The sequence below is a fragment of the Ovis aries genome, chromosome 2 (genome assembly GCF_016772045.2).
Source record: "Ovis aries strain OAR_USU_Benz2616 breed Rambouillet chromosome 2, ARS-UI_Ramb_v3.0, whole genome shotgun sequence".
In the NCBI taxonomy this organism is placed as follows: Eukaryota; Metazoa; Chordata; class Mammalia; order Artiodactyla; family Bovidae; genus Ovis; species Ovis aries.
The window spans coordinates 212416949-212430053 of record NC_056055.1 but is presented as its reverse complement, the minus strand read 5'-3'; the positions used below and the strand labels follow the sequence as shown (position 1 = coordinate 212430053).

General features: G+C 39.3%; 1 pseudogene; it reads left to right on the top strand.

Annotated features, from left to right (window-relative positions):
• Positions 1–6237: 6237 nt before the first annotated feature.
• LOC101102789 (hsc70-interacting protein-like) lies at positions 6238–7903 on the top strand (annotated as a pseudogene).
• The last annotated feature ends 5202 nt before the right edge of the window (positions 7904–13105 follow it).

The following is a 13105-nucleotide window of genomic DNA, read 5'->3' as shown; positions in this document are numbered from 1 at the left end:
CAATCATCTGTCCTCACTTTCTGGGGTACAAAAATTAGCATTTAATATCAGGGTTAAGGAAAACTAGTAAATTTTAAATTTGACTATTCTTTGTCTAACTGATGTCTTAGAGGTCCAAGAGAAGGATTAAGGGCTTAAAAAAAAAAAAAAAAAAAAAAACAGCAGTTGTTTTCAAAGCCTCTTGTTTTACCCACTACATCTGATAAGAGATTGAGGATGAAACCCTTCCCTTTAAATGGGTACTTTCAGAATAAAGTTTCAAATTCAGTGAGAGAACCATCACTCTCACTGACCAGGTTGAGAAGTGTTTCTTTATCATGCTCAAAGCTGAGAAACAAAGTTTATCTTTTCCCAAACCAAAATAAATCATTCGACGTCCAGTTTGACACTAATACAAAAGAAGTCAAGGGCCTCTTTGGGTTTTCTGAAGGAAAGAAGGGACATCTAGTTCTTGCAAGTGTCAGTTGCAAATGATTAATGAATCAACAGAAACTAACAGGAAGGGGAGTCAATCAACACAGGGTCAAGTGGTCCAGACGCCAAAAGGCCGGGCAAATAGGTAATTTGTTGAGATGCTTATGAAGGACTTTCCCAGAGAAGGTCACAAAGTACTGTGACTGCAAATAGGAGCAATGCAAACTCTTCTACAGACTTACTGGGAAGAGCTGTCTGCAGACCCACTGGACACACACAGAAGCATCTGTCCTCACATGCCTGCTGATCTTCTGAGAGGAAGTGAGATGGCATCTTGAGAACACCTTCTCTCTACTTTAGTTTATTGGAGCAGATGAACAGATCTTCAAGTGCACAAAGTAAATATTCAGGGAAAGATGAGGGGAGCAGGAATGGGAGGAATCTCAGGAGTAGAAACAGAAAAACAGAATATGAACCCTCATAAAATGGAGTGAAGAATATAAGAAAATCTGGATCTTTGTTTATCAAAGATTCATAGTTAAAGCATCTGCCTGGCAATGCAGGAGATGCAAGAGATGCGGGTTCGATTCCCTAGACTGGGAAGATTCCCTGTGGTAGGAAATGGCAACTCACTCCAGTATTCTTGCCTAGGAAAATTCCTTGGGCAGAGGAGCCTGGCGGGAAGAAGAGCTTGGCGGGATACAGTCCATGGGACTGCAAAAAGTCAGACATGACTGAGCACACACACATAGTTTGGCAGAAACGTTAATAAAAAAGCAACAGAATCATACTCTCTATTGAATATAAAGATGGATTGCTTAGGTCCCAGCAGGCAAGAATCTGTTTCATACCCATAAATGAAGTCTTTTTGAGGAAAAGAAAGATGCCTATATACACACCAGTTGTTATTAACCGCTGTTATTGGTCCTAATGACCATGACTAATAGTAAAGGCTGCTGTTCTGCCCAGACAGAGCAAAGACTGTGTTAACGCTTACCCAGCACACAGCCTGTGTGTTCATCTCAGAAGAGCGAAAAATACCTCCAGAAGCAACTAGGATTGGCCTTTAATGCAAAGGTACTTCATCTGGTTTCCACAAACACTATTTAGAAGTCAAAAATCAAATTTCACTACCTCCCACTCCCCCACCACACACAGATTATATCAATGAATCTATGTTCATTACTCTGAGTATCTGAGAGCTTCCAGCAAATTCTCAAGTGGTTCTTAAAGGATTAATTAACTACCTATATAATACCCTACACATAAGGCCAGCGGAGAAGGAAACGGCAACCCACTCCAGTTTTCTTGCCTGGAGAGTCCCAGGGATGGAGGCACGTGGTGGGTTGCTATCTATGGGGTCGCACACAGTCAGACACGACTGAAACAACTTAGTAACAGCAGCAGCAGCAGCATAAGGCCAGTAGTAGATAGAAGGGTACTAAAATGGAAATAGTAGTGACTATCCATTTAGTTAGCTAACCCAAGAAGAGGGCTTGTTTCATGGAACATATGCATGTGTGTCTGTGTATACTTGAGAAAAGTAAAGCAGAATCCAATATCCTGGTATTTATTTTTAATATGAATAATCCTATAATTTTTATCAATTTTACATCAGAATAAATAATTTTAGCAAGGGACAGGAAGACTATCAAAGAAAACTGGGGAGAATTGTTAGGTAGGATATCTGCCAACTAATCAAAATGTATTTAAATTGAAATTTGAAGGGAAGAGAAAACTATTTTACAAGTTTATAAGCAGATACCAGACATGGCATCAGAAAAGACAAAACTGTGGTGACACAGAGGTAAGCAACTGTCCCTCAAATTTCACTGGTTTATATTAAAAATATAATAGATTAAATAATTTAGTAAATAAGAAGTAAGTATTTTGCATATTCTGCTCCCTTTTCATTTCACTGGTGTATAGTGACCTAAATTACTCTAAAATCAAAGGTTTCCTTGTGAAATATTCATGTAAGATTCTTCTGTATAAGTGGATAATAACCCTTAGCACTGAAAAACTTCCTGGGTTTTAAAACTGCTTATAAAAATAGTATAGAACACATATGAGAAAGAAAGTAAAAGTATTAAAATTTTATTGTTTTTATCTTTTAAAAATAAAAAACATCAAAATGGAAAAAGTAGGTATATTATTAAGTGATAACTGAAATTAAGCATAATATGGATAAGAAGATAATTAGCTTCTTTTTAGAAAAATAAAATCCAGGAGACAGAAAGAACTTATAGATGAGATTCATCATTTTTTGAATCTTCAGATTATGGAAACTTTTAAAAGAGGTATTATAACATCAAACACTGTTAAATACCTTGCTTTTCAGAAAGAAGAGAATATTAAATTCTGTACCTGCCAATGGTTTACATTAGCATTGTTCCCTGGCCAGTGTTTAGAATAAGTTATTAAACAAATGGATGATGAGTACATAGAAAAGAAAGTGAAGTTACTAATGGCCATCATGGGTTCACTGGAAAAAATCATGCCAAGTGAACAGTTTTCCTTTTAACAGCTTCTAGTGCCAACTGGGAGAGTGAGTTCTAAATCTTCAAGCAGATTCTGTAGGTGTTTTCCCTCGTGTGCTACCATATTTCTTCTCAGTGACTTTCAGTGAAGGCCTGAAAACTTAAGAAGAAAAATATCTGACTAAATTGGAAACAATAAGAGCAGTTATGGTAGCTGAGAGATTCAAGAGCACAAAAACTAAAACTGGGAGAACTTGAAACCAACATAAACAAGATTAAATGGTGGCAAACTCAAAGTACTCCCCACAGGATGGGTGGCTGTCAGTTGCTTCCGGAAATTGAGAAGGACAGTATGCGTCTGAGCAGCACCTTGGCAGGGATACCTTAATTAATATCAGACTGCCAAGTCCTGGCTGGTTCATATGCCTAAGTATTTGATGGGCTTATCAAGAGAGGATAAGATGCCTGGGAAAGACCCCAAGACAAATAGCTCTAAAATGAGGACAAATTTTCAATCGTTGACTTGCTTTTTAACTTCTCTTATCTTTTATACCAATGACCTCATTGCTTATCATGGAAAGGGTACTATTAAAGTGATTAGAACAAACTATGAAAAGGTTATTATGAATGATCATATATAATATATTGAGAGATACAGTCTAAATAAACTTTTCAAGTTTGATTCCTTTGAGTTATGTTTTTAAATATTTTCATATATTCTCTTGATGCCAACATGCATTTTGAAGTCCACAGATCCCTCTGAGATTTCCAAGGAGAACATGTCTACTACCTGAGGCATGGAGAAAGGATAAGATGAATAGATTTTCAAGGCAACAACTTCAATTGGGGTAAAATTAAACAAAAAACTAAAACAACAAAGAAAATTGTGTCAGAAAGTGGGGAAGGTGGAAGGCCAAGCAAAAATATCTGGCTGAACTTGACTAAACTATCTTTTATTTCAAGTAAAATGAGAGTGTGGTCAATGCCCTGCAACACTTAGTTTCTACTCTCTAATGAGACTATAAATTTCAATAAGAATAAAGATCACAATTTTATTGACCTGCTTTCAAACTTTTTGCAGTTCTGAGCTTCCATAGTCCTCATGTCAAAATTACTTGATTTTTGTTCATTGAAGTATAATTGATTTACAATGTTGTGTTAATTTCAGGTGTACAGCAAAGTGACTCAGTTTAAATGAATAAATATGCATAATATATTGCAGCTCAGAAAATCAAAGACCAAATGTTTCTTATGTCATAATGATCACTCAAAGACTTATTTTACCTTTTTTTCCACTCTTCAATAATTTGTGTAATCGTGATGTATCCAATAGAAAACCAGTATTTAACAATTCAAAAATATACATGAATGAGAAAAATGAAAAACAAAAGTACTAATTAAATTTAATTAGGTTGTGTGGAGTAAATTGATCATCTTGCTTCATGTACTGAATTATTTGATCCCAAGGAAATGGAGGCTCATTAAATGGTTCTCATCATACTTCTATCATGCTAACAGATACTATTCTCTCCATATCATGATTAATACCAAAATTAAAAAAAAATAATCTGAGATAGAACTGGTAGTGAAACTCCAAACAAAATCAATTTATGGAGATTAACAAAAGGGATAAAATTTCACTTACAGATAACCCTAATGAACTTGGAGTGACATACTCTTCCCCTCTTTAACATCTAGAGAATTTTATAGTTAGCAGTAGGAGAAAGTTACAATAGAAGAGACTAAGATATGGAGCTTTTTTCCCCTCAGGCTAGATTTATAAATTTGGCATGAAGTTTCTTCTCTAGAGTTGGGTAAAGAGGTCAAACATAGCTATGTAACCCAGTGATTTCCTTCACTGTGTATATATCATTGTTTGGGTACAAGCAACAACAACCAAAAATACACTGGCAACAATAAGTAAAATGTGGAAACAGTTGAAAGTGTATCAGAAGATTTCAAAAATCAAATAAAATGCTAGAAAAAAAAAATCACACTTAGAAATTGGCAGGAACCAGAAAAAAACAGTGGTTTAGGGAGCAGGTAGTTCTTTGCAGTGTCTCAAAAGAATGAACCCCAAGTGTTTTCTGTCTTTATGTCCCTCAAATTCCAGGGAGAAAAGTCCCATGAATCTAGCTTAGTCCCATGAATCTAGCTTAGTCCCATGGTTAGAAGGGTTAAGACACCCTGAGTCAATTATGTTAAACTGTATACCATGAGAAGACAAGTAATTCCTCTCTCCCAGACTTTGGATTCTATGACTAAATAAATGAACATTGGTTCATTCTAAAATGACAAAATCCACTACAACTACTAAAGTCTAAACCAGGTTTTAGTCAATATGAGCAATATTCATTTTACCATTCACCTTGTTTAAGAAATATCGAATTTGTTTTCAATCTTTGTTGAAGATAAAAGTACCTATTAATCATTCAAAGAAAGATTCATGTATCTTTATATGTGAATAAGTTAATGATTGCCCGAGAACCTAGCATTAGGGTTCCATCTAGGAAAAAGTAGTTACCAGCTCAAGAGACGAGACAATCTTACACTGATCTTTTATCTTGAATTTCTAACCATTAGGGACACAGGTCTCATTTACAAACTTTTCTTATATAGACCACTGTGAGTTAGGTGGTAAGTGCTTAGACTTTATAATAGAAAAATGATGAGATTCACTATGAAATTATAAAATGAAAGGCTAGTAATATGACAGAAATCATTGAAGAAACTTTTCTAGCTTTCTTTAGGCCTTTACGGAGAAGGCAATGGCACCCTACTCCAGTACTCTTGCCTGGAAAATCCCATGGACAGAGGAGCCCGGAAAGCTGCGGTACATGGGATCGCTGAGGTTAGACACGACTGAGTGACTTCACTTTCCCTTTTCACTTTCATGCATTGGAGAAGGAAATGGCAACCCACTCCAGTGTTCTTTCCTGGAGAATCCCAGGGACGGGGAAGCCTGGTGGGCTGCCGTCTATGGGGTTGCACAGAGTCAGACATGACTGAAGTGACTTAGCAGTTAGGCCTTTACCTGCATTTAGTAGGTAGCTGTTATCTCCCCAGGAGGTGGTAGAACCAGCAATGCTGTATGATACAGTAGCAGGAATGGTTAATTGTCTTCCAAGATAATGTTTTCCTTTACCTCTGTAGTAATACAGCAAAGCAACAGTCAACTGGAATAGACTATGATTCTCAGTCTTCTTTGTAAAGGTCATGTATACAAGTTTTGGCAGATGAGAAAAAGCACTTTCTCAAGTGCTTTTCTCAAAACCTCTTGAAAGACTTTAGCAAATTCTCTTTATCTTTTTTTCTGTGACACTTCTTTCCTGCTAGACGGAAGATGAATTTGAAGGTCGAAGCTGGATCATCAACGTTGGACTATGAGGTAATTTTGAGAATGAAGCCTTTCATGTTGTTGTTGTTCAGTCGTTCAGTCATGTCCAACTCTTTGAGACCCCATGGACTGCAGCACGCCAGGATTCCCTGTCCTTCACCATCTCCCAGAGCTTGCTCAAACTCATGCCTGTTGAGTCGGCGATGCCCTCCAACCATCTCATCCTCTGCCATTCCCTTCTCCTCCCTCCTTCAACCTTTCCCAGCATCAGGGTTTTTTCCAGTGATCAGATCTTCACATCAGGTGGCCAAAGTATCTGAGCTTCAGCATCAGTTCTTCCAAAGAATATTCAGGACTGATTTCCTTTAGGATTGACTGGTTATATCTCCTTGCAGTCCAAAGGACTCTCAAGAGTCTTCTCCAACACCATAGTTCAAAAGCATCATGAGAGCCCCTTTATGAGGTCATACTGAAATAGCACCTGGGCCTGAAATTGGACTGAAGCCTTTTCCTCGCCTGCTGCCTCTTCCTCGCCTGCTGCCTCCCGCCGCTTCTAGACTATGCTGCTGCTGCTGCTGCTGTGGCCCCCTACAAAGTGAGCGAGCTTCGAGCATTCGCGGAAATGTGTATGCAGGACCAGAGTATTCTGTACACCAAGGAAAAGTGCTTCCTGAGGGAATGGGTGGAGAGCATGGGGAGTAAAATAGCACCTGCTGCTCCTAAATCTAAATTGGAAGAAAATACCAAAGAAGGAAAAACAGATGGCAAGAAGCTGGAGGAAAACATAAAGACAGAGGAACCAAGTGAGGAAAGTGATCTAGAAATTGACAATGAAGGTGTGATTGAACCAGACACTGATGCACCTCAAGAAATGGGAGATGAAAATGTAGAGATAACTGAGGAGATGATGGATCAGGCAAATGATAAAAACGTGGCTGTCATTAATGCCCTAAATGATGGTGAACTACAGAAAGCCATTGACATGTTCACAGATGCCATCAAGCTAAATCCTCGTTTAGCTATTCTGTATGCCAAGAGAGCCAGTGTCTTCACCAAGTTACAGAAGCCAAATGCTGCCATCCGAGACTGACAGTGCTACTGAAATAAATCCTGATTCAGCTCAGCCATATAGAAGTGGGGAGGGAAAGCACACAGACTTCTGGGCTACTGGGAAGAAGTTGCCCATGATCTTGCCCTTGCCTTTAAGCTGGATTATGATGAAGATGCTAGGCAATGCTAAAGGAAGTTCAACCAAGGGTCCAGAAAATTGCTGAAAACCAGAAAAAGTATGAGCAAAAACATGAAGAGCGCAAGATCAAAGAAAGAATAGAAAGGGTTAAGAGGGCTTGGGAAGAACATGACAGAGCCCAGAGGGAGGAAGAAGCCAGAAGACAATCAGGATCTCAGTCTGGCTCTTTTCCAGGTGGCTTTCCTGGGGAATGCCTGGTAATTTTCCTGGAGGAATGCCTGGAATGGGAATGGGAATGCCTGGAATGCTAGGAATGGCTAGGCTCAATGAAATTCTTAGTGATCCAAAGGTCCTTGCAGCCATGCAGGATTCAGAAGTTATGGTGGCCTTCCAAGATGTGGTCCAGAACCTGGCAAATACGTCAAAATAACAGAGCAACCCAAAGTTTATGAATTGTCAGCCAAATTTGGAGGTCAAGCATAATGCCCTTCTGACGTAAAGCCCCTGATGGAGGAAAAGCAACTTAGATCACCTAATGGATGTTGCAATAGTACAAACCAATGTATCTCTGACCTTCTCATGAAGAAAGCTGGGGTGCTTTGAAGATAATCCTTACCCCTTTCCCCCAAATTCAGCTGAACACATTTTACAGTGGTTTGCCATTAGGGTATTCATTCAGATAATGTTTTCCTACTAGAAATTAAAAACTTTAAGCAATTTTAAAACCTTACAAATACTTAAAATTAAAAGGATGTATTAACCCCTACATTTTTCTTTACTAATCATTTTGATTTTTTCCTTTGAATTAATTAGGCAAGGAAGATACATCAGTGTGGAAGATTTACTGTTCCAAGTTTGAGTGAAATAAATCCATGGGAAATAAATGGGGAAACAGTGGAAACAGTGTCAGACTTTATTTTGGGGGGCTCCAAAACCACTGCAGATGGTGACTGCAGCCATGAAATTAAAAGACGCTTACTCCTTGGAAGGAAAGTTATGACCAACCTAGATAGCATATTCAAAAGCAGAGACATTACTTTGCTGACTAAGGTCAGTCTAGTCAAGGCTATGGTTTTTCCAGTAGTCATGTATGGATGTGAGAGTTGGACTGTGAAGAAGGCTGAGCGCCGAAGAATTGATGCTTTTGAACTGTGGTGTTGGAGAAGACTCTTGAGAGTCCCTTGGACTGCAAGGAGATCCAACCAGTCCATTCTGAAGGAGATCAACCCTGGGATTTCTTTGGAAGGAATGATGCTAAAGCTGAAACTCCAGTACTTTGGCCACCTCATGCGAAGAGTTGACTCATTGGAAAAGAGTCTGATGCTGGGAGGGATTGGGGGCAGGAGGAGAAGGGGACGACAGAGGATGAGATGGCTGGATGGCATCACTGACTCGATGGATGCGACTCTGAGTGAACTCCGGGAGTTGGTGATGGACAGGGAGGCCTGGCGTGCTGCGATTCACGGGGTCGCAAAGAGTCGGACACAACTGAGCGACTGAACTGAACTGAAAGATTTGTTAGTGGGAGGCAAATACAACATTTAAATAGATAAAATTTCAATCGGACATATGGTTACTGAGGCATTTTGATTTGTCTTTTTAATTGCTTTGTTATTACTATTTTAAATGATTTGCTTCTGTAAATTCTTGGGACCACCAGTATTGTAGTAGGACCTGGGTAAGGACTGGAAGTCCTTGGCAGGACAGCAGCCATCTTAACACATTTTGTATCACATGTCCCCTTGTGCACACGCAGTTAAATCTTACACTGTGGTGAAGGGATGGCTTTTATAATGCTGCAGTAAAATCGGATTACTTAGCTCTGTCCTTGTCTGATACCTAAAATAAATGTTTCATATTTCCACAGGGGGGAAGAAAAAGCATCATGAGAGAATAAACCTGAGCCTCTAAAAATTCTATGAAGCAGAAATCTCAAGTTATTTCTATCTTGTTTAAGTCAGTGTTGTTGTTGTTAGGATTACCTATAAGTAACAGAGATACTAAGCAAATAACAACCACCCCATCATTGTACGTGAACACATGATTCAGACTGGCCCTTTATAGTGTTCCCTATCCCCACAGTGCTTAGAATTCTCCAAGCCAGGCTTCAACAGTGCATGAACTGTGAACTTCCAGATGTTAAAGTTGGATTTAGAAAAGGCAGAGGAACCAGAGATCAAATTGCTAACATCCATTGGATCATTGAAAAAGCAAGACAGTTCCAGAAAAACATCTCCTCTGCTTTATTGACTACGCCAAAGCCTTTGACTGTGTGGATCACAACAAGCTGTGGAAAATTCTTCAAGAGATGGGAATACCAGACCACCTGATCCGCCTCCCAGGAAATCTGTATGCAGGTCAAGAAGCAATGGTTAAAACTGGGCATGGAACAACAGACTGGTTCCAAATTGGGAAAGGGGTACATCAAGGCTGCATATTGTCACCCGGCATATTTAACTTATATGTGGAGTGCATCATGAGAAATGCCAGGCTGGATGAAGCACAAGCTGGAATCAAGATTGCCAGGAGAAATATCAATAACCTCAGATATGCAGATGATGCCACCCTTACGGCAGAAAGTGACAAAGAACTAAAGAGCCTCTTGATGAAAGTAAAAGAAGAGAGTGAAAAAGTTGGCTTAAAATTTAACATTCCAAAAACTAAGATATGGCATCTAGTCCAATCACTTCATGGCAAATAGATGGGTAAACAATGGAAACAGAGAGAGACTTTATTTTTTTGAGCTCCAAAATCACTGTAGATGGTGACTGCAGCCATGAAATTAAAAGACACTTGCTCCTTGGAAGAAAAGCTTTGATTAACCTAGACTGCATATTAAAAAGCAGAGACATTACTTTGCCAACAAAGGACCGTCTAGTCAAGGCTATGGTTTTTCCTGTAGTCATGTATGGATATGAGAGTTGGACTGTGAAGAAAGCTGAGCACCGAAGAATTGATGCTTTTGAACTGTGGTGTTGGAGAAGATTCTTGAGAGTCCCTTGGACTACAAGGAGATCCAAGGAAATCAGTCCTGAATATTCATTGGAAGGACTGATGCTGAAGCTCCAATATTTTGGCCACCTGATGTGAAGAACTGACTCACTAGAAAAGACCTTGATTCTGGAAAAGATTGAAGGAGGGATGAGAAGGGAATGACAGAGGTTGAGATTGTTGGTTGGCATCACTGACTCAATGGACATGAGTTTGATTCAGCTCCAGGATTTGGTGATGGACAGGGAAGCCTGGCATGCTGCAGTCCATGGGGTCACAAAGAGTGGTACAAAACTGAGCAACTGAACTGATCAACACAGTGGCAGCTGGCTTAGCAACAAGCACAAACTCTAAGTTGGATCAATCTGGGGGCTTCACAGAGACTTAATCAATATAAATGTCTTTCCTTTGGGCTGCTAGTCTGAATGATGTAAGTATAGCAATGGTTGCAACCTCTTAATGTCTCCTACCACATGGAGACCGTTTCCACAGTAAAAGAGAATGTGGAAGGAACACAGAGGAAAACAAAGATTAAAAAAAGAGTAGAAGAGACAGAAAAATATTTGACATCATGTAACTTTATGATACCAACTGTGCCCATAGATTTACCAGTTCCTTACAGTACTCATTTGGTGGTGAGGGAGAAGTTGACAGAATTAAGGTCCTTGAGTTGAGTTTTCTGTTACTTAATCCTATAAGAAATCTGACTTAACAAGTCACTTTTTATAAAACGGCCATTCCAGAAGATTAATTGTTTCGGGTGTCATACACACTTCCAATCCTCTTGATTTTTGTAGATGTTTTTACTACCTAAGTTACAATGGGGAAAAAAAAGAGAATCCATCACATGAAATTTCCTTTAACTTTTCAGACCACCCTAATAATAGTGTGTGATAAGACCTGTTCTATCCACCATTATCCTTCTCTCCTTTGGTACTATGATTGGGAAATCTGCCCAACTTTCTTTCCCAAACTAATATTCAGCCTCATCTTTCATTAATTTCTTCTCTCAACAAGCACTGAGCATTTGTTACTATGCACTGGGCACCAAGTTTAACTCTGGAAACATATGGGTGACTAATACTCAGCCCTTGTGCTATTCTGTGCTTAGTTGCTCAGTTGTGTCAGACTCTGTGACTCTATGGACTGTAGTCTCCCAGGTGCCTCGATCCATGTGGACCCTCCAGACAAGAATACTGGAGTGGGTTGCCATGCCTTCCTCCAGTGGATCTTCCCAACCCAGGGATTGAACCCATGTCTCCCACATTGCAAGTGAATTTTTCACTGTCTAAGTCACCTCTTAAGAAACTCACAACCTAGAAGAGTACACGGACATATAAATGGACAATTGATTGTTATTGTATTAAATGAGTAAAAACATGCATAGAGCTTTGGGGAAGGAAGGAAAGCAGTTCTCTAACCAAGCATGCAAGCAAAGGAAGAAGGAATGAGAAATAATATCTGGGAAAATCTAAGAGAAGAGAGACGCTCTAATTATAAGAGTGGGTAGGAGTCAGGCAAATAGGGAGAAAGTACTCCAGTCAGAGGAACCCACTATAGAGGACACAGAGGTTAACAGCAGCATGGTATGTGCAGTAAGCCACAGTCCTGAGTTGGTGACAAATTAAAGTCAAATGAGAAAACCAAGAAATAGAGTCCTTATGGCCATTGTAAAAGGTTTAACAGAGGGTCCAACCTGGAAAGTGGAATTATTGGAACATTTTAAGCAAATGAGTGACATTATAAAATTTCTATTTTATAAGCTTACTCTGGATGCTCACAAATATTGTAGAGGGGTATGAGATGAGACAGAGAAATCAGCTAAGAGAATATTTCTGGAACCCAAGGGATGAACAATGTGGCTTGCAAAAGGGTGAAAGTGGTAAGAAATATTTCAAAGATGGAGCTAACAGGATTTTATCAAGGAGTTAGAAATGGACAAGAGAGGAAACTAGAATGGTACCAACAGTTTTGGCCTGAGCAAATAGAAATGCAGAGTATCAGGATGAAAAAGATTGGAAGAGAAACAGTTTCTAGAAGAAAATAAGGACATTATTTATGATCACGGAATGATAGACATGAAAATTAAACATTCATATAGAAGTCTGGGCTAAGAGGATTAATCAGGATTGAAGATAAATTTAGAATGAAGTAGTATTATGCTAAAGCTGAAACTCCAGTACTTTGGCCACCTCATGCGAAGAGTTGACCCATTGGAAAAGACTCTGATGCTGGGAGGGATTGGGGGCAGGAGGAGAAGGGGATGACAGAGGATGAGATGGCTGGATGGCATCATGGACTCAATGGACGTGAGTCTGAGTGAACTCCGGGACTTGGTGATGGACAGGGAGGCCTGGTGTGCTGAAGTTCATGGGGTCGCAAAGAGTCGAACACGACTGAGAAACTGAACTGAACTGAACTGAGTACATATACATTATCTCAAGATAGGAGGCTATGTAAGACGACTCAGAGAACAGACTATAACCAGAAGGAATCTGAAAACTCTAAGATGTTTCAATATTCAGGGGCCTTTACAAGATGAGGATTCAGCAAAGGAAAGAGAGGAAAGAACTACCAATGAGATTCAAAGGTATCAGAAAGGAATATATGAGAATGTTTCTAGGAGGAAGAAGTAACCAAATGCTACTGAGCACTTCATTTTCAAATTTAGGGTTAGAAAACGTTTCCAGCAAT